The sequence below is a fragment of the Phocoena phocoena genome, chromosome 10 (genome assembly GCF_963924675.1).
Source record: "Phocoena phocoena chromosome 10, mPhoPho1.1, whole genome shotgun sequence".
In the NCBI taxonomy this organism is placed as follows: Eukaryota; Metazoa; Chordata; class Mammalia; order Artiodactyla; family Phocoenidae; genus Phocoena; species Phocoena phocoena.
Window position 1 is genome coordinate 60,067,811 of NC_089228.1, and position 22,390 is coordinate 60,090,200.

At 39.2% G+C, this 22,390-nt stretch overlaps 1 pseudogene; it reads left to right on the forward strand.

Moving 5' to 3' along the window:
* Nucleotides 1-13,823: 13,823 nt before the first annotated feature.
* LOC136129598 (sentrin-specific protease 6-like) lies at nt 13,824-22,063 on the forward strand (annotated as a pseudogene).
* Nucleotides 22,064-22,390: the final 327 nt, after the last annotated feature.

The window sequence follows — 22,390 nt, forward strand, 5'->3', positions numbered from 1 at the left end:
GAAAAACCTAAAACCAAGATTACTCTATGCAGCAAGAATCTCATTCAGATTCGAAGGAGAAATCAAAAGCTTTACAGAGAAGCAAAAGCTAAGAGAATTCAGCACCACCAAACCAGCTTTACAACAAATGCTAAAGGAACTTCTCTAGGTGGGAAATACAAGAGAAGAAAAAGACCTACCAGAATAAACCCAAAACAATTAGGAAAATGGTAATAGGAACATATGTATCGATAATTACCTTAAGTATAAATGGATTAATTGTTCCGACCAAAAGACACAGACTGGCTGAATGGATACAAAAACAAGACCTGTATGTATGCTGTCTACAAGAGACCCACTTCAGACCTAGGGACACATACAGTCTGAAAGTGAGGGGATGGAAAAAGATATTCCATGCAAATGGAAACCAAAAGAAAGCTGGAGTAGCAATACACATATCAGACAAGATAGACTTTAAAATAAAGACTATTACAAGAGACAAGGAAAGACACTACATAATAATCAAGGGATCAATCCAAGAAAAAGATATAACAATTATAAATATTGAGGCACCCAACCTAGGAGCACCTCGGTACATAAGGCAAATGCTAACAGCCATAAAAGGGGAAACTAACTGTAACACATTAATAGTAGGGAACTTTAACACCTCACTTACACCAATGGAAAGATCACCCAGCCAGAAAATAAAAAAGAAACACATAATTTAAATGACACAATAGACTTAATTGATATTTATAGGACATTCCACCTAAAAGTGGCAGAACACACTTTCTTCTGAAGTGCTCACGGAACATTCTCCAGGATAGAGCACATCTTGGGTCAGCAGTCAAGCCTCGATAAGTTTTTAAAAACTGAAATCATATCAAGCTTTTGACCACAATGCTTTTTCTGACCACAGTGCTATGAGATTAGAAATAAATTACAGGAAAAAAGCTGTAAAAAATACAAACACATAAAGTCTAAACAATACACTACTAAATAACCAAGAGATCACTAAAGAAATCAAAGAGGAAAGCAAAAAATACCTAGAAAAAAAATGACAACAAAAACATGATGACCCAAAACTTATGGGATGCAGCAAAAGCAATTCTAAGAGGAAAGTATATAGCAATACAATCCTACCTCAAGAAACAAGAAAAATCTCAAATAAGCAACCTAACCTTACACCTAAAGCAACTAGAGAAAGAAGGACAAACAAAACACAAAGTTAGCAGAAGGAAAGAAATCATAAAGATCAGAGCAGAAATAAATGAAATAGAAACAAAGGAAATAATAGCAAAGATTAATACAACTAAAAGCTGGCTCTTTGAGAAGATTAAAAACATTGATAAACCTTTAGGCAGACTCATCAAGAAATAAAAGGGAGAAGACTCAAATAAATAGAATTAGAAATGAAAAAGGAGAAGTTACCACATGCATCGCAGAAATACAAAGGATCATAAGAGATTACTACAAGCAACTATATGCCAACAAAATAGACAACCTGGAAGAAATGGACAAATTCTTGGAAAGGTACAATTTTCCAAGACTGAACCAGGAAGAAATAGAAAATATGAACAGACCAATCACAAGCACTGAAATTGAAACTGTGATTAAAAATCTTCCAACAAACAAAAGTCCAGGACCAGATGGCTTTACACTAGAATTCTATCAGACATTTAGAGAAGAGCTAACACCTATCCTTCTCAAACTCTTCCAAAAAATTACAGAGGGTGGAACACTCCCAAACTCATTCTACGAGACCACCATCACTCTGATACCAAAACCAGATAAAGATGTCACACACACACAAAAATTACAGGCCAATATCACTGATGAACATAGGTGCAAAAATCTTCAACACAATACTAGCAAATTTCAAAACCAACAACACATTAAAAGAGTCATACACCATGGTCAAGTGGGATTTATCCTAGGGATGCAAGGATTCTTCAGTATATGCAAATCAATCAGTGTGATACACCATATTAACAAATTGAAGAATAAAATCCATATGATCACCTCAATAGATACAGAAAAAGCTTTTGACAAAATTCAACACCAATTTATAATAAAAACCCTCCAGAAAGTGGGCATAGAGAGAACCTACCTCAACAAAATAAAAGCCATATATGACAAACCCACAGCAAACATTATTCTCAATGGTGAAAAACTGAAAGCATTTCCTTTAAGATCAGGGACAAGACAAGGGTGTCCACCTTTGCCACTATTATTCAACATAGTCTTGGAAGTCCTAGCCATGGCAATCAGATAAGAAAAAGTAATAAAAGGAATCCAAATTGGAAAAGAAGACGTAAAACTGTCACCGTTTGCAGGCAACATGACACTACACATAGGAAACCCTAAAAATGCCACCTGAAAATGACTAGAGCTAATCAATGAATTTAATAAAGTCTCAGGGTACAACATTAATACACAGAAATCTCTTGCTTTCCTATACACTAACAATGAAAGATCAGAAAGAGAAGTTAAGGAAACAATTCCATTTACCATTGTAAAAAAAAGAATAAAATACTTAGGAATTAATCTACCTAAGGAGGCAAAAGACCTGTATGCAGAAAACTATGACAATGATGAAAGAAATCGAAGATAACACTAACAGATGGAGAGATATACCATGTTCTTGGATTGGGAGAATCAACATTGTGAAAATGACTATACTACCCAAAGCAATCTACAGATTCAGTGCAATCCTTATCAAATTACCAATGGCATTTTTCACAGAACTAGAACAAAAAGTTTTACAATTTGTATGGAAACACAAAAGACCCTGAATAGCCAAAGCAATCTTGAGAAAGGAAAATGGAGCTGGAGGAATCAGGCTCCTGGACTTCAGACTACACTACAAAGCTACAGTAATCAAGACAGTATGGTACTGGAACAAAAACAGAAATATAGATCAATGGAACAGGATAGAAAGCCCAGAGATAAACCCACACACCTGTAGGCACTTAATCTATGACAAAGGAGACAAAAATATACAATAGAGAAAAGAAAGCCTCTTCTATAAGTGGTGCTGGGAAAACTGGACAGCTACATGTAAAAGAATAAAATTAGAACACTCCCTAACACCATACACAAAAATAAACTCAAAATGTATTAAAGACCTGAATGTAAGGCCAGACACTATAAAACTCTTAGAGGAAAACATAGGCAGAACACTCTATGACATAAATTGCAGCAAGATCTTTTCTGACCCACATCATAGAGTAATGAAAATAAAAATAAACAAGTAGGATGAATTAAACTTAAAAGATTTTGCACAACAAAGGAAACCATAAACAAGATGAAAGGAATGGGAGAAAATATTTGCAAACAAAGCAACTGATACAGGTTTAATCTCCAAAATATATAAGCAGCTCACACAGCTCAATATCAAAAAACAAACAACCCAATCAAAAAATGGGCAGAAGACCTAAATAGACATTTCTCCAAAGAAGACATACACATGGCCAACAAACACATGAAAAGATGCACAACATCACTAATTATTAGATAAATGCAAGTCAAAACTACAAAGAGGTATCACCTCACACCAGTCAGAATGGCCATCATCATAAAATCTACAAACAATAAGTGCTGGAGAGGGTGTGGAGAAAAAGGAATCCTCATGCACTGTTGGTGGGAGTATAAATTGATACAGCCACTATGGAAAATGGTATAGAGTTTCCTTAAAAAACTAATAATAGAACTACCATATGACCCAGCAATCTCACTACTAGGCATATACCCAGAGAAAACCATAATTCAAAAATATACATGCACCCCAATATTCATAGCAGCACTATTTACAATAGCCAGGACATGGAAGCAACCTAAATGTCCATCAACAGAGGAATGGATAAAGACGTGGTACATATATACAATGGAATATTACTCAGCCATAAACAGGAACAAAATTGGGTAATTTGTAGAGACATGGATGGACTTAGAGACTGTCATACAGAGTGAAGTAAGTCAGAAAGAGAAAAACAAATATTGTATATTAATGCATATATGTAGAATCTAGAAAAATGGTACAGATGATCCTATTTGCAAAACAGAAATAGAAACACAGAGGTAGAGAACAAATGTATGGATACCAAGGGGGAAAGTAGTAGGGGGGAGAATTGGGAGATTGGGATTGACACATATACACTATTGATACTATGTATAAAATAGATAACTAATGAGAACGTACTGTATAGCACAGGGAACTCTACTTAATGCATTGTGGTGACCTGAATGGGAAGGAAGTCCAAAAGAGAGGAGATATATGTATATTTATGGCTGATTCATTTTGCTGTACAGTAGAAACTAATACAAGATTGTAAAGCAACTATACTCCAATACAAATTAATTTAAAAAAATTTTTAATAAAATAACTTTTCTTAAAAAGTAAATATAAAATACCAAAAAAGGAGGAAGACTTTGACTATTAAACCCTACCTTGTGCTAGGTTTGACCACCGACTTGATCAAAAAGGAGGCCTTAAACTCACAAAAAAATGATGAGATTTTAAAAAATGAAAATATGATAGATGTGGAGCCCAATCAGTGAAGAAACAAAGTTAAGAATCATAGTTTTTCCCAAAGTTGCAACCTGAAAACATGTAACAGAAACAATAGAGATAGAATTGAAGGAGATTTGCCAAAGTTGAGAAAAGATCTTATAATTCAGTATAAAAGCCCAATTATATTCCAGGTAAATCCCAACCAACAGACCAAACATGTACATATTCTTTTAAAGTGCCCAATTAACAAGCTAACACAAAGTCCAAGGTCTCTAGGCTGGAAAAACAAGCAAACTGGCTTCTCTATCAAGGAATAACACTAGGCTGGCCAGAAACCTTTCCTTTGTAATACTTACTGACCATACAATGGCATTTCTAGGGAGAAAAGGCTATAACCAATGAATGTAAGTTTGTCCTGCTCTCCTCTGCCCTGCATTCACCTCTTCTCAACAGCAGCCCCAGCCCCCTACCCACCCCCCTGACATTTGGTGGTGGATGCACAGAAATGTTAGCCAGTCACAGCTCCCCACTCTTCCTACAAGTTCTTTGTGATTCTCCCCCTCACAGCCTCATTTTGGTAGCTGGACATCTTTGTCTTTCCATATTAACTGGATGATGATTTTTTTTTTGTGTGATCCTTCAATTTCTTTTTGACCTTCTTTCTTCCAGCTCTTCCCACAAGGATGTAGGTTCTAATTCCCATAATAAATTCCTTATTCCATCACCCACAGTGGTTCTGCTTCTATGATTGAAGCCCCACCAATACAGCAAGAATAAATTTTTAAATAAAATATAAATTTATTAAGTATTTTAAATTAAATATATTTTCAAAGACAAAATAGAGTATGCAGGGTATAAACCCTAATAAACAATTTTTGACCTAAGGAATAAGTAAATGCTAAGGAAAGTAAGTCTTCTGGTCTTTTGTTTAGTCCAAAGCACAAACAGAAAAGTATTCTGACAATGCTAAAATGGACTTTCTTTCAATAATAAGACATTTCTTCCCAAATAGAGAGAAGAAAATTTGTCTTACTTTAATTGACAGGAACAAATGAATACTTACTCATATATTTATGGATTGCTTCTTGTGTTAGTCCAATTGGGTGGTTATAACAATAATACCATAGACTGTGTGGCTTAAGCAGCAATCATTTATTTCTCATAGTTCTGGAGGCTGGAGAGTCCAAGATCAAGGTGCTAGCAGATCCACTAAGTGGTGAGGATCCACTTCCTGGTTCATAAACGACTGTCTTCTCACTGTGTCCTCACAAAGCAGAAGGGACAAGAGAGCTCTCTGGGGTCTCTCTTATAAGGGCACTAATCCCAGTCATGAGAGCTCCACTCTCATGACCTCATCACCTCCCAAAGGCCCCACCTCCTAACATCATCATATTAGAGGTTAGGATTTCAACATAGGAATTTAGGAGGGACACAAACATTTAGTCCATAACACTAACTATCTACAAGGCTATGATAGACCCTAAGATGAGACATAAGAACATCCTGGTTTTGTCTGAGACCTCAAAATAAAGACTGCGCTCTTACTTAATTTGCCACTAAATGAAAATCTATACAGAATAGTTATGTTGGGATACTATTAACAAGGCACTGTGTCATTTTTCCAAAAAAGAGACCCACACCCAAATACTCAGATGAAATAATTTATCTAATTAGAAACCTAGCAGTAAAAAAATACACCCTTTACAAAAGACCAGGATTGTGCTATAAAATCCATCATAAATAGCCTTAGTGTGTAAGCATGTGTGTGACTCTTTGGTTGAGGAGAGTATAGGGGTCAATTAAATTAAAAGTTATGGGCTTCCCTGGTGGTGCAGTGGTTGAGAGTCTGCCTGCCAATGCAGCGGACATGGGTTCGTGCCCCGGTCCGGAAAGATCCCACATGCCACAGAGTGGCTAGGCCTGTGAGCCATGGCCACTGAGCTTGTGCGTCCAGAGCCTGTACTCTGCAAAAAGTTATCTCACAAGATCAGTCAGTATGCTTTTGGTTGCAAGGAACAGAATGTCTAAGTCAAACTGTTTTAAGAAGTAGTGGGGTGGGGACATTTATTGCCTCTTGGAACTTAAGAGTCAAAGGGCAAGGATGAATTTGAACACAGCTGGATCGAAGTGTTGAAACCACATCACCCGGACCCGGTTTCTCCCCAGCCCTGGCTCTGCTTCCCTCTGTGCGTTTCCACCCATCATGGCGATTTAGCAAGGACAAATACTGTCTCAGACCAACACTCTTCTCATCTCAACCAAAACAGAAAAGATGAGCTCTCTCACCAGACAGACTGAACAAAAGTTCTGGACCTTGATTCCAAGCCCAAATTGGGTCTTGTACCTATTCCTAAATCAATGCTTGTGGCCAGGAGGACAGAAGCTCTACTGATTGACTCAGGCTGCATGCCAAGCTCAGCCACATCCAGACAGCATTAGTAATAATGATAAGAAGAAGAAGAAGAATGGAGGCCTGGCAGACCCACGAGAATTTCCATTACCCTCAGATTTCCCATTTGAACAACCATATGGAAAATGAACTGAGATAAAGAAATGAACTTAGAAAAGCATCACCCCAGCTTGGCTTCTTTTTTCTCTTGCTAATTGCTAAATACTCTGCTTTTCCTCAGCCTTGCAGCCCTCACTGTAACTTCACCCTGGCGTCCATGAAGCTGAGGAATGCAGATACCAGATAATCAACTATTACTCAAAGAACACTGCCTAGATCTGGACTTACAGAATGTCCTTAAGTTTTTCAGCTTTTAAAAAAACCTCATATCAACACACAAATTTTCAATCATACTTCCAGACAGATCAGCCTTTGTGACAGAAACTGTTCTCAACCTTTATTAAAAATCTCGTTTGCCAGCAGCCTCATATATTTTTTAAATGTCCGGCCTCATTTCTTCAAATCGGCGCATAGCACATTTTTTCTTGGCTATAATTAGTCACTAAGGCTTATTAGCATAAGAGTAGCTCCAAGAAACTCTAGATGACAAGTCAACACTGATTTCTGTTTTTATGTTTTTCTTGATTCTCAGGAAAAGTATTTGGTTTTTTCTCCTGGAATAAGCCACCCCATGAGCTTTCCTCTTTTCACCCCTTGAGAAGAGCTATTATTATTATAAGGGAGCATTAGTATAAATTCTTCAAGTAACACATCAGAAGGATTAGTCTGAGCATAAGCAGTTTCTCAATTCTAACCATAGTGCAGCAAAACTTCCAAGCATCAGGAGAAAAGCAAGTTAAAACCAACATTTTACCAGCTGCTACACATGGGCTGGATCAATACCACTAACTGACAACTTTTCGTATGAAACTCAAGCAGTCTGACATTTCTTTTTTCTATTCCCGGAATATCTGATCTCAAAGGGCTATTGCTAGTGAGCGAGGAGATGGGGTTCACACACAAGGCACTCCTCTTCTGTTCTGGGGCTGCCGGGCGATTAAGGGACAAGGCTTTGATTGTTTACTCTTTTTTTTTTTTAATATCTTTATTGGAGTATAATTGCATTACAATGGTGTGTTAGTTTCTGCTTTATAACACAGTGAATCAGTTATACATATACATATGTTCCCATATCTCTTCCCTTTACTCTTCAATAGCAAAGGCGAGGGGCACGGGAACAAGGGCACCAGCTCAGGCGTCCATCCCAGCTGGTTCCAGCCATAGCACTGCCACCAACCAGCCTTGCATGTGACCTTGAGCGAATTCCTTAACTCTCCGAGCTCCTTCTTTCCTCATCTGTGAAATTAATATTATAATAATATTTCTCCTTCTTGGTTGGTAGGAGAAGGAAGTGAAGTATCCATTGTGAAGTGTTTAACCTGAAACTTGAACGTGAAAATGACAGCTAACATCTACCGAGCATTTCTTATGTGCCAGGTATAAGAAGCATTCAATTCATGAATTTATCCATTCAACGAATATCTATGAGCACTTACATGTTCTAGAGGATTGGGATATGTTATTCAACAAAACAAAGATTCCTGCCTGGAGCTTAATACTTCTGGGATAACTGTGAAGATTATAACATAATTAATAAACATAATACACATAATATATAAAACCAGCAATAACAACAATAATAAAGATGAAAATGAACTTCCTCCAAGTTAATGGATATAATTGAGACTTGCCTAAAGTGCTTAGGGCCAGCTTCAGGCCTAATGGCACAATGAAATCAGCTAAGCAAACTTCAGGAAACAAAGACTCTCCTGCACCAGGGATTCTGGGACCATTTTGCACTTGAGTGCCTTCTGACTAGGGATAAATGAAAGAGAAAGAAATATGATTTTCTGCAATGCTTAAATGCTACTAATGTTCTGAAGATCTAAGAAAACTGAGTAGACTATTCCTCTTTCTCAGTTCCTACAGGAGCTTTAGGACAGTCATGGCTCTGCTACAATTTCAAATTACAGAAGGGCCATTCAGAAATATATTTAATACAAGGTTGAAGGCCATGTAGAGCACAGCTGTGATTTTCAATTTCTGTTCATTGGCATCTGCTCTCACACACAAGGTGAGGTTTTTATTTTTGGTCAGTACTGTTCTTGACCTGAAGATATCTTGAACATCGACTGTCCAAATCAGGAAGAGGATTATTATCGCTTAAAGGGAAGTTGCCATCCACTATGTTAATACCTATTGGTGGTTAGATAGAAAAGGGAAAAAGAAGAAATTTCATATGACAAAAACAATGGAAGCATGTCTATCTTGTGGCTGAAGGATGAGGTGCAAAAGTGTTTGGCAAGCCTTCAGGGAAACGCAGATCAAAACCACTGATGAGCTACCACTTCACAGCCACCAACATGGCTATATTCAAAAAAGACAGGTAAAACCCAGTGTTGTGACATGGAGTAATTGGAACCCTCACACGTTGCTGGTGGGAATTTTAAATGGTGCCAATACTTTGGAAAATGGTCTGGCAGTTCCTCAAAAGGTTAATAAACATAGAGTTACCATAGGACCCAGCAATTTCATTCGTAGGTGTATACCGAAGAGAAATGAAGACATATGTCGACAAAAACACTTGTGCACAAATGTTCACAGCAACATGATTCAAAACAGCCAAAAGTTGGAAACAACCCAAATGTCCACAATGGATGAATGGATAAACAAAATGTACAATACCTATACAGTGGAATATCATTTAACAATAAAAAGGAATGAAGTACAGGTAGATGCTACAATATGCATGAACCTCAAAAACACGGAGCTAAGTGAAAGAAGCCAGTCACAAAAGATCACTTATTGTATGATTCCATTTACATGAAATGGTCAGAACAGGAAAATCCATGGAGACAAAACCAATTAATGGTTGCCACAGGCTGGAGGGAGGAATAATCCTGTGCTAATGGGCAAAGTATTTCTTTTTTTTTCTAAAATTAGATACTGGTGATGCTTGCAGACTCCTGTGAATCTACTAAAAAACATTGAAGTGTACACTGTAAAAGGTTGGATCATATGAATTATATCTCAATAAAGCCAGTTTTTAAAGCATTAGGCACTATAGGCAAAATAAATTGTCTTTACCCCAATATTTGTCTTTTTGTCCTTATTCTTTTTGCCAATATTTATCAGTATTTCCCTTCCTGGTATGATTTCACAGACTTGGGGGAAGCCTCTGTGTGCCCAAAATATCTTTTGCCCTTGCCCTTGCCCTACTCCTGTCTCACTAGCTTGTGGAATTCCACCTCTTTAACTTCATACCTTCTGGTTTAAGGCTTTGCTTCTAACAGATATTCAAAATAGCTCAGGGGAAGATTTCCCATTGAGATTTATCAATCCTGTGATGTTTGGTATAAATGACTTGTCAGATCTCTTGCTGACAGAGGGATTTGTTGAGAGTAAACAGAATGAGGATAAAGTGCCAGAAGACACACGAAGAGGGCACAGAGCAAAGGAGGTGGGGGACACACCCATTTCCACCTCAGTATTTGAACTGCACTGGTCTGTTGCCTGCCTGTCTTTGCTGATGCCCTGACCTGTCTCCTCTTTTCTTCCTTTTTCCATCCATCAATCCATAAAACCTCTTCATCCTTCAGGGCCAGGCGCAAAGGCTACTTATACCAGAAGTCATGGTGCTTATAACTAGCACTCATCCTTCTATTCCCTCTGCTTTGGGTTCATATTTTTAATGATTTTATTTTGAAATTACATAGAACTTTTTTCATTCTACTTCTCTGTATAAAAATATAGTTCTGTAACATGTCTGTGTCATAGATGGTGGACAGGATTTCTTTGGAGGTACAACACCAGCTGACAGTCAGGACTGGTCTGAAAATGACTCCAGACCATGTCCACCCTCAGTGAGGAATGTGCTGTGATTGATTAGTCATGTGTGCAATGAGTACAAGAGGGGTGAAGAATATGCACATCATCTCTGACAGCTGTCACTGCTATGGAGCCCTTTGTTATTTGTTATTTCCCTCTGCCTTATAATCAGATGTGATTTCAACCTACACAGCAGAGAAACTTTCTTCATTGTTGCATACCAGAGTGGGCTGGTTTGCTAGTGATATCATTTGCTAATAGTCCTAACACCGTGGACTCTAAAGCAGTGGTCCCCAGCCTTTTTGGCACCAAGGACCAGTTTTGTGGAAGACACATTTTTCCACTGACCAGGGGGTAGGGATGGTTTCAGGATGATTCAAGCGCATTACATTTATTGTGCACTTTATTTCTATTATTATTACATTGTAATACATAATGATATAATTATACAACTCACCATAATGCAGAGTCAGTGGGAGCCCTGAGCTTGTTTTCACTTGCCACTTACTTGATAGGGTTTTGATATGAGTCTGCAGGCAATTGATTTATTATGGTCTCTGTGCAGTCAAACCTCTCTGCCAATGATAATCTGTATTTGCAGCCACTCCCCAGCGCTAGCATCACTGCCTCAGCTCCACCTCAGATCATCAGATATTAAATTCTCATAAGGAGCGCACAACCTCGATCCCTCACATGCACAGTTAACAGTAGGTTTCGCACTCCTATGAGAATCTAATGCCACTGTTGATCTGACAGGAGGCGGAGTTCAGGCAGTAATGTGAGCGATGGGGAGTGGCTGTAAATACAGATGAAGCTTCACTTGCTCACCCGTCGCTCACCTCCTGCTGTGCAGCCCGGTTTATAACAGGCCACGGACTGGTACTGGTCCATGGCCCAGGGGTTGGGGACCCTTGCTCTAAAGCACTATGTAATACTACAATATCTTATCTTTCCACACTACCTATGGGACCTCAGTCTTCTGACCTTCATGAACAAGAAAAATAATTTAAATTCATATATTTGACATATTGTATAGCAGGTACTGTTAGTTGCCTACCCCACATCCACCCCCACATCCCTCCTTCCTCCTTCTGGAAGCAATTGCAGTGTTGTTCTATTATCCATCCTTCTGCATGGGTCCACAGGATTTGGGGAGGTTGGCACCACTGCCAACTATAAAGTTGAAGCCTAGCATAATGGTCTTATTCCCCTGCCCAGGGTTGGTTTAAGCTAGGAATGTGAAACAATTTTGAAAAAAGAGGAAGTATCCTGGGCTGGAGGGCATCTGGGAAAGACATTCTCCTTTTTTAAGATTCACAGAAATAGAGGTTCTTTCTCTGCATGTTGTCATGTCGGGATACTATGTCCAGAACTGCTACCACCATCATGCTGAGTCTGGAAGCAAGGTTTAACCACAGAGAAGGAGGAAGCAGACAAATGACAAGGAGACAGAACCAAAGTAGTGACAGCTTGTACCTGGAGCTTGCCCCACCACTGGACTTCCTGTTCAGAGAGATAAGAATCCTGGTATTTTTAAAACCCAGTTGAATCCAGTTTAGTGATATTTCACCCTGATATATACATATGCTCATTTCAAACTACAACTATACCTATATATTTGATGGCACAGGTATAAACATTTATCATTAATCAAAATATCTTTGTGTGTGTGTTTGAAGTTTCAAATGTTCTTTCTAACAATTCCACAAAGTAGCTATTTTACAGGAATTATCATCTTCAATAAAAATATAAAGTAACAGACACCCAGACAGGACACATTTAGTGGCATTCTGCATTCATTGGTTTCTCTAGGCCACCTGGCCTGGTTCTAAGACTGGCATGGTCGAGCAACACAATTTACTGTTGTTCCATTCAAGAAAAAACAAGTGTATTCTCTGTGCCAGACATCAATCTAAGAATGGGTGATACACTTGAAAGAACCCTGATCTCATGGAACCGAGCTTTAAGCTAAGAACTAAAGATAGGAAGGAGTCAGTTCAGAGAAGTGGAGGGGCTAAGTAGGAATCATCTCAAGGAAGAGGACTCGTATGTTCAGGACCCTCAGGCAGGAAGGAGCTTGGGTTTCTTCAGGAGCAAAGAGGGGCAATCTGCAGAAGCATGGTGCTCATGGGGATGGGGACGTCCTACAAGACAAGGTGACATGGGCAGGAGTGTTAGGAAAAACCTGAAGCCATTAAATAGCTTTAATGAGGTGAGTGATAGGACTGTATTTACACTTATAAGGATTTGGAGGATGGATTAAATAGAGGCAGAAGTGGAAGGGGCAGATGAGATTACCAAAGAGTAGTGAGAAATGGTGGCAGCTTAGACAAACTGATTAATTTGTGTTTCTCTTCCCTAAGTGCTTCTGCCACACAAATCCTTCTGCATAGCAAAGCAGTGTGTATCTCCTATCCTGGTAATAGCACAACCCATGATCTTTTATGGTGTTAGGATCCCACTGCCTTTCAATCCAACGTAGTGGACAAGAGTCACAGAGGAGCATTCCCTGGGGCCTGAAGTGCTCGTCACCTCTGCAAACATTTAGAGTATGTGCTGGGGTCACTAGTTCTGGTGATTTCATTATGAAGATGTGTAAGACAACATAAGGGTGGAAGCTTTGATACTTTGAAAGACCCTGTCATCAGACATAACATGTTGAGCAATAATTAGAAATTAAGTGAAAATACACAAAATGCCTCATTATGTTCTAGATTGTTCATGGAAGATGTTTTCCTCATGCTAATGCATAGACACAGTAGTAAAATCATCAACCTGAAGGAAAGAATACCCACCTCGGGTCTAAACAGTTGAAATTAATACCATGAGATAAGTGTGTCCCCAACATATTGTACCTGTAGTAAAGAAAACAAGAGTCCATCGCGACTGAAGCCTGAAATTAAGAGGAAAGTGCAATAGAAGCATCACTGTGCTACATCAGGTTCCTGTCTCCTGCTTCCAAAATCTGTTGGCGTCACAGGATTCAGTCATTTTGTTCACTGGTGGTGATGACAATAACAGGACTAATAAAAGAAAACATATCTCCTGAACTGGATGATTGGCAAGTTCTCCGACTGGGGAAGAACTGGAGAAGTAGAAGCAGCACTAAATGAAGACAGCTGCAGAGGAGAGCATAGCAGCAGATTGAGGGTTAAACACCATCTGCTTACCAAGGAAAGTGAGAAGGGAATGACCACCTGGATATTTCTATCACCAACATGCCTCTAAAGTGTCATAAAACATCTCAAGGGGGCTTTCCTGGTGGCGCAGTGGTTGAGAGTCCACCTGCCAATGCAGGGGACACGGGTTCGTGCCCCGGTCTGGGAAGATCCCACATGCCGCGGAGTGGCTGGGCCCACGAGCCATGGCCGCTAGGCCTGCATGTCTGGAGTCTGTGCTCCACAATGGGAGAGGCCACAACAGTGAGAGGCTTATATCTTTAAGCTGGAAGTTCCTTTGCAGATGTCATTCTGAACTGTGGGGTGTACCAATAGGAGCACTCTTCTGGCTATTAATTTTTTTGTTGTTGAACTTTTTATTAAAGTACAGCTAGAAGAACCAGAAAATGATCCTGTAGATTTTCTTTAAATACCTCTGGTCTAACTAAATCTAAATGTTGTAATGTCTGAAAATTACCAGTAGTATTTCTACAGATGGTACCAGCAGTTTATCAAAGCCTGAGAATAAGCCTGCAAAGAATAAGGAGAGAGTTTGGAATAATTGTAAAGGCATAAATAAGTTCACAATTCTTGGAGAACAATATATTATTTTAATTTTTCAAACTGGCCTTGATCTTCTGGCAAATACTGTAGTTGAAATAATTATTACTAACATTTATATTAGGAACAATGTTTCTAAATTTTCTTTTTAAATTCCCTTTAAAGACACCAATAGCAGGTGTGTGGCCTGTGAAGGGAACATCAAAGGAAGGTGTGTGTGAAAAGAAAACAAAAATGTAAATGTGCCCTTTGAATCTAAAACATAACTTGGAAACAAACCAGAATCCCAGTGTTTTGATGAGGAAGAAACTGAAGAGAGCCTCACCATTTCCACTGGTCCTGGACAAAACCTGACAGTATATCAAGCCCCGCAACCAAGGGAGGCTTCTGCTATTAGTGAGGACCTGCACTGCTTCATCATTTGTTTTAGAAGGTGCAAGAACTTCCTAATGATATTATCATAGATTTTTATTTGAAGTAATTTTCCACTAAGCTTTTAGCAAGTCTTTAGCTTTCTTTCATATTGTATACACAGCTGAGCCTTGAACAAAGTGGGGATAGGGGTACCGACCCCCATGCAGTCAAAAATAACTTTTCAGTCTGCTCTGCACATCACCAGTTCTGCGTCCGAGAATTCAACCACCATGGGTCATGTGACACTGTAGTACATAGATATTGAAAAAAATCCATGTATGGTTTTTCATAACCACCACTCTCTACTACTGTTGTTACTAACATCACCACATGGAAAAACTAAAATTGAGGCCAGTGCTATAACCTAGTTTAACCCAGTAACCTAATTCTTTATGGAACTCAAGTCTCTATTTATGACTTCACTAAATCTTCAGTGTTCCCTTCACCCCTGCACTCCTCCTCTTCAAGGTGGCATCAAGTGAGGGGGGTGGCATCAAGGCATCAGAGGTTGGGAAAAGGGGTCTGAATCCACAGGTAATCTCTGCAGAGACCAGGTCTGTTCTTCTTGGACTATTCAGGTCAGTATTAGATCACTTTTATCTTTATTTTTTTGGTGGGAGGGATGTCTGCTGGCGCTCATCACCAAAGTCCTTGAACTCACCCCCTGGCCTCCAGTCATGCAGTGTTAGAGCATTGCCACCTCTGCACCCCCCAGTGCCCACCCTCCCCACACCTCCACGCAGACGCTTCCACAGCCCTCTAAGAACCAGCTCGTTGAAACTGGTATATTGAACAAACCCAGTGTGATGAAAACACATTTTTTATCCCCCTTCCTTTAAACATTTTTTAGATTAAGAAACTATTTTTCGCCTCCACTTGACTCTTTCACACTTATAAGCAATCTTTAAGTCCTAACAACTCACAGAATAGTCTAATTTGGTATATTAATCTGTTATATGTAATAATCAACTCTCAAAGCCTGAATTTATCTGGAATCTCATCTCCTTCCTCTTGTGGGGGCCTGAGCTGGCCACTTGCAGTGGGGAAGGAGAGGCAGAATCTTCTTTCTGTGTTTCATCCTCCTCCTTTTCTTCTACCAGTTTAGTAAGCAAGATTTTGAATTCTCCCAGGCTGGGCCCAGAAGGTTAAAGGATTAAGGTAAAGGGCACAGACAGTGGCAGGCACCATGGTTATCTGGTCAGGGGGCCTTCTGGGCAAGGCGTTTAACTTGGACACATTCTCACGTGGGGTCTCCTGGGCTCCTTGGAGGTGGCCTTCACTGAGAACCACATGGACCACTGCCCTTCCTGCATCCGTAACTTTTACAGCAGCTCACTCAATATGGACTCTTGCTATTAAAAGACCCTCCATCTTCCCAACTCTGGGCAAGATCTCCTTCCCACATGGACCACCATGTACCCTCACACACCCTCTGTCCTCTAGGAGTGTCACCCGGTCCTCACACTGCCCCTGTATCTGCTGTCACCCACAGGCAGGTTCTCTGCTGCCCAAAGGGAGGAAATGCATTTCAAACTCTGAGTAGTTCCACTGAAGCCACCTCCCAAACTCAGCGTGGAATGAAGGAGAAACACCCTCCTGCCCCCCACCCCCCATACACACCACTTTCCCCTTCTCAATATTCTCCCTGTGTCGACTTTCTCTGCCTTTTGTAGTCTTGACCCCTAGATGAGAGGTGAGGGGTCAAATAGTGAGGTGAAAATTTGGTATTTTCCATTTCTTTTGTAAATTCAATATATGGTAGTCTAGTACCTCACTTTGGAATTTCACATAGTGTGAGTCCCCAAACTTGAATTTTACCTTCCTGTTACCTAACAGTTCTTCTCTGACTCATGCTTCTCACAGCTGCTGTGTTGATCTGAAGCACTGACAGGAAGGCTGTTTTCCCTTATTCCTGCAGTGTCCCTAATACATTCGGAGAAGCAGCCATGTATTTCAACGACCCCGGGCTGCTTCCCACAACTATCTGCTTGCTCCAAAGTAGCAGCTCCTCCACATGGAAAGGTAAAGGGGGGAAAGAATTAGACACCCTGTTGACTGACTTTCTCATCTCCCTCTGACCACCTGCCCTCCATCCACTAGGACCAGAAAGGGTAGGCTTTTCTCTAGTTCTCCTGGGGGGTCCATCTCCTCACACTCTCTCGTGAAGTCTGCCAGGCTCTTGTCACCTGGGAACAAAGTCCTCTATTACATGTATTGATACTGTAATTGCCTGAAATTCTGCCCTTCTAAAAACATGAAGTTGATATTCTTTTTTCCCTTTCTAATTGCTAACTGGGAAATCTATAGACCACCTTTATATTTAAATCCAAATATGGCATATTATCAGAATCACTTGGGGAGGGTTTAAAACTACTGATTCCTGCCCTCCTAACCACCCTAGTACATGACTGAGTCAGAATTCCTGAGGATGGGCTGGGATCTTGTTCCCTACCCACTATGCTTGACAACCACTTTCTTTTAACCATTAAAATAGAAAAACCTCAGCTTCCCTGGTGGCACAGTGGTTGAGAGTCCACCTGCCGATGCAGGGGACACGGGTTCATGCCCTGGTCCGGGAATATCCCACATGCCGCAGAGCGGCTAGGCCCATGAGCCATGTCCGCTCAGCCTGAGCATCCAGAGCCTGTGCTCCGCAACAGGAGAGGCCACAACAGTGAGAGGCCCGTGTACCGCAAAAAAAAAAAAAAAAAAAAATAGAAAAGCCTCTACAGAGACTATAAACTACTCTACAGAGAAATCTTAGGTATATAAGAATCCTCTGTTAAGACTTTTAATCTTAATTTCCTCCATATTCCCAGCAATTTCCAAAATATGAAGATTCATGGACATTTCTAAAGTTTTGCTACTGATCAATAGTAAATATAAGCCTATTAATTAAGCTTTCATTTCTGGAAAATCAAACACATGCTCCTGTTGTAAAGTAGTTCACCCAGTAGTTTCATAGCAATAATTGATTTGGGGGGAAAACTTTTTGTTGTCTTACCTTCATCTGTGGGAAAGTCATAGAAAGTGCAAATAGATTTTGATACAAAATTTTGAAAATGCTGAAGGAACAAGAGCTGAATAAGACTTTGACCAGAAAAAAAAAAAAAAAGACATGATTCTCACACTGCAAGAGAATTCAAAATCTGCTTGATGTCCCAGGGATATATAATATGTGAGAATGGAATACAGCCAACATTTTAATACCTTAGCCTCACAACATAAGTCAGAAAGAATAGAATGCTATTATCAAAAAGCTTTTGAGTATGAGATAGTCTTCATTGTACCTATTCCAAATCCACTTGCTGATTTTACACAATGACACAAAAAGAGCCTTAGGATAATTTAACAGACTTCTAGCTTAACAGGCTTCCCTGGTGGCACAGTGGTTAAGAATCCGCCTGCCTAATGCAAGGAACATGGGTTCAAGGCCTGGTCAGGGAAGATCCCACATGCCACGGAGCAACTAAGCCTGCGAACCACAACTACTGAGCCTGCATGTCTCAACTGCTATAGCCCACATGCCTAGAGCCCATGCTCCGTAACAAGAGAAGCCACTGCAATGAGATGTCCACGCGCCGCAACGAAGAGTAGCCCCCGCTTGCCACAGCTAGAGAAAGCCTGTGTGGAGAAACAAAAACCCAACACAGCCAAAAATAAATAAATAAATTATATTTTTTAAAAAATGCTAGCCTCTTTTGTACAAATAAACTTGAATAGTTCATATACATCTCAAAAATTCTAAATCATAATCTAAAGATAGTTTTAAATCAATTGCTCCTGCAAATAACACAGAGGGTGGGTGATTTTGGTGTCTCTATAACATACAGCCACTGCTTCTATTATGTCTTATGGTTCAAAAATTAGAAGGCAAGAACAAAATACTTAGAGGAAAAGAGACAGAAAATAGACTGTCTCCTATTTATCCCTGGATTAGGGGAAGCCATTTCTATCTTTCCTAGAGTTAAACATATAATACCCTAAGATTTTAAGAAAATGCTTAAAAGAAGTGAATTCTAAGAGTGATTTCCAAATTTACATAAGAAATAAGTCTTCTGAGCAATCTAAAATCAAGGAGAAATAATCAGAAGTTTTTTTTCAGATGTTCTCTCTCAAAAATAACATCCTTAATCTCTTTTATGCCCATTTTTCTTGAACCCGTCTTCTAAGATCAGTTACGATAGTAAATGTTTCAGCTCTCCAACAGTCTCAGAGCATTCGTTGCTGCATATTCATTAGAACCATTTTACTGCTCACAAGCTGGGTTCTGGACACGTTATATCCACAAGAGACTCACAGCATTTCTCATAGATGTTACTATGTGTTAATGGGCTTATACTCTACCTCAGCAAATGCATATTTGAGCTAACCTATACTTTAAGCAGATTAATTAGAACTTAGTTGCTGGACTTATCTTCCCTAAAATGTTGTCCATAGTGGAATTCATAGAGTAGCAGAGTTAAATGAGGTGATTCTGAATAGTTATCATGAGTCGTAGCTACCTTATTGAGGACCTACTGGAATTTGACTATGATGCTCATCTTTGCTCTATGTTAATTATCATAAAATAAAATAAAACTCATCTTAAGTGGAAAGACAGCTTTTTAGGTTATCAATTCTATTACATTATCAGAAGTAGTGATCTCCAAGATGGTGACCCCCTCACCCACTTCAGGAGGTACACAAGTCAATCCATAGGAGTTGAGAAGAAATACTAAAATCTCTATTTATTTTTTCATATAAAAGAAAATTAAGTTTTACCAATTGTCTAACACCTAGTATTCAGATGAACACTCACACTCATCCACCCATGTATCAGAATATCACCATTACTTATAGAATACGGGGTATCTTGAGGGCAGAGAGTTGTCCCCCAATGTAGACGGGTTGAAAGTTGTGCCTCACATGTTTGTTGGCTTGTAATGCAGCAGATGAAGTAGACTTGAAGTGTGACTATTTAGATTTATGGATTTTTTTTCTAGTTTTAGCTAAATAACTCTTGTAACTTGACAAGTAGTTTAAAAATACTCCTGCAGAGACAACAGATCAAATGCGGTACCAATAATGTAAACATAAGTGAACAGTAAAAGGCAGAGCTGCCAATTCTCCTCCTCCTTACATGAAATTTTCCTTATAAAGTGAAAACAATCATAATCTGGCCACCAAAAATAAATTAAGTTCATCAAAAAGATCATATGAAATGCGGGTATATACATTTACTAAGGTTAACTATTACCCTTGTCTTAACACTATGTAGTGCCATAAGCTATTAACAAATGATACTATCATTGATTGGCAAGATATTTAAAATAATTTATTCTTCTTAGCTTACTTTTTAAATTTATTTCTTTGTGTGTTTTTTAATGCACATAATACATTAGTATAATGATAAATGTATTTAATATGTAAGCAAATAAATCTATATAAAGATATTTGAGGAGTGCACACTAAAAATATTTTACTAATGGATTCATTATTTAAATATTTTATAGATCTTTGACCTACAAAAATGGCAGAAAGTAGAGATATATTAGAAAATATCAAGTAACCACAAATAAGGTATAGATACTGTTGGGATGTGTTTTCTTATTTTCATGTTTATTCTGAATACAAGTGTGCTTGATGTTTTGGGAATACACACAAAGCAAAAAATAATAATAAATCCCACACTGAAGATATGACTTAGAGCTTAAAAGTTCTAAATATCCCTTTTATCTTCCCTTCTTTAACACGTTTCTTCACTGCCCAATTCAGATCAAATAAGGAATTGCTCTTGAGATCTAAGAAAAACAGCAACTTGAGGTGCAATACAATTAGTTTCTCCTGTCTGTTTCTGGTTTAAAGGAAGCCAGAGTTATTTAATACCATATTAAAACAAGCCCTGAAGAACTAAGGAAGCATTAGCAGGAAAAAACCTCTGTGCTAGTTTCACTGGCCATGCTTGAAATTATGGCCCTGCCCATATTGCGGGAGGTGGGTAGGTGAAGGAGTTTTCACTAATATTAGCACCTCCGAGGAAGATTGAGCTAATGGTTGCTATCACTTGTGAGCAGAAGAAAGAAAAGAACTTCACCTGTGTTTAAGTTAAACAAGATGATATGACAAAAAGACCAAATACTGACTCTAGAAATAGCAAAAAAAATTCCTTGTGATTATAATGAAATTCAAAAACAAGACACTTGTGAGCTGCTTACCCCATCTCATCCTTTTAGAGAGGTTTAAATATTCTCAGTGAGTTGACCTTTTCACTTTACTATGAGTTTCCCTAAAGGTATATCTTTAGTAGAAATAATTTGATTGAGGGTTCACACTCAAAAACCTAAGAGAACTTCCCTTGCATATGAAAGCTATCTTTGCTTGTCTTCTCCAATTTTAAAAGGTATTTTAAAAGCGTTCCAGGGATCGGACTTTATGTGCAACGTGTCACGAGAGAGTGAATATTTATTATCAAACTGCTCTTCTAAAATGTATCATAAAATCAGGATTATAGTAATGTTCTTCAGACCATTAGCTACCATAATTCTCTAGTCCTTTTCTTAGCTGTTTTATTAATAGTGTACAGTCCTCATTACTACTAACTGTTATTTGTTAAATACAGGCTCATCCACCATAAGCCAGATTCTCCTCCGGTTGCCTGTTTTACAAGATATGTATAAATAGCCTCAAAATCCATCTGTCTGGGATTCTTGAGGGTCCTCCCTCCCACAAATAGGGGGAAGGGGCTCAATGGCCTCTTCTGGACTTTTCCATTACTAGAATTTAGTAAACCTCAAAACAGCCTGGAATTATCATCCATCTGGGGATTTTTTTAATTAATTAATCTCTTCATAATGTGCTGTGCAGAAGAAAAAAAGGAAATTGACATTCAGAAGGAGCGGAGGAAGAGCAGAAGAGGAAAACCCAGAAAAGAGAAGTCCTTTCCTTCTTCCATTTACTACTCTGATGTCAGTATCACCTTATAAAGTTCACTTAGTGAAACTGACAGCCGTGGGTATGTTTTGCTTTCAGGCTCTGTCATGTGCTACCAGGAGTGATGGAGACACCTTCCAGAGGTCTCTGACCGTCCCCGAGGACATCTTCCCACTTCCTCACTGCAGCCCAGAGGGGAAGGCACGTGGTAGTTCACCTGAACCAGACTGCCTCTGTGACGAGAACTGACAGCAGGAGAACGAAGCCATTCTGCAGAGTAGATGGCAAGTCATCAAAGGGAAGACAGCAGGAGCTTCAAGGACTCAGGGGACACAATCTGAAACAAAGTGACATTGATATCAACATCTAGGGAATGAGAGAGGCAGGTAAACTTCTCAGGCAAGTAAAAAGAGATGGGATGACCCAGTTTAAGCAAAAAGTGATTTGCTAATCACAAAGCAAAGAACTCCATGGGCTCTCTCTCCTCATACACAGCAGGTAGGGTCATTATGCAGAGAGAGCAGTGGGCAGGAAAGGAGATTGGCTCAAATGTGACTGTGCTCAGACCATGGAGGG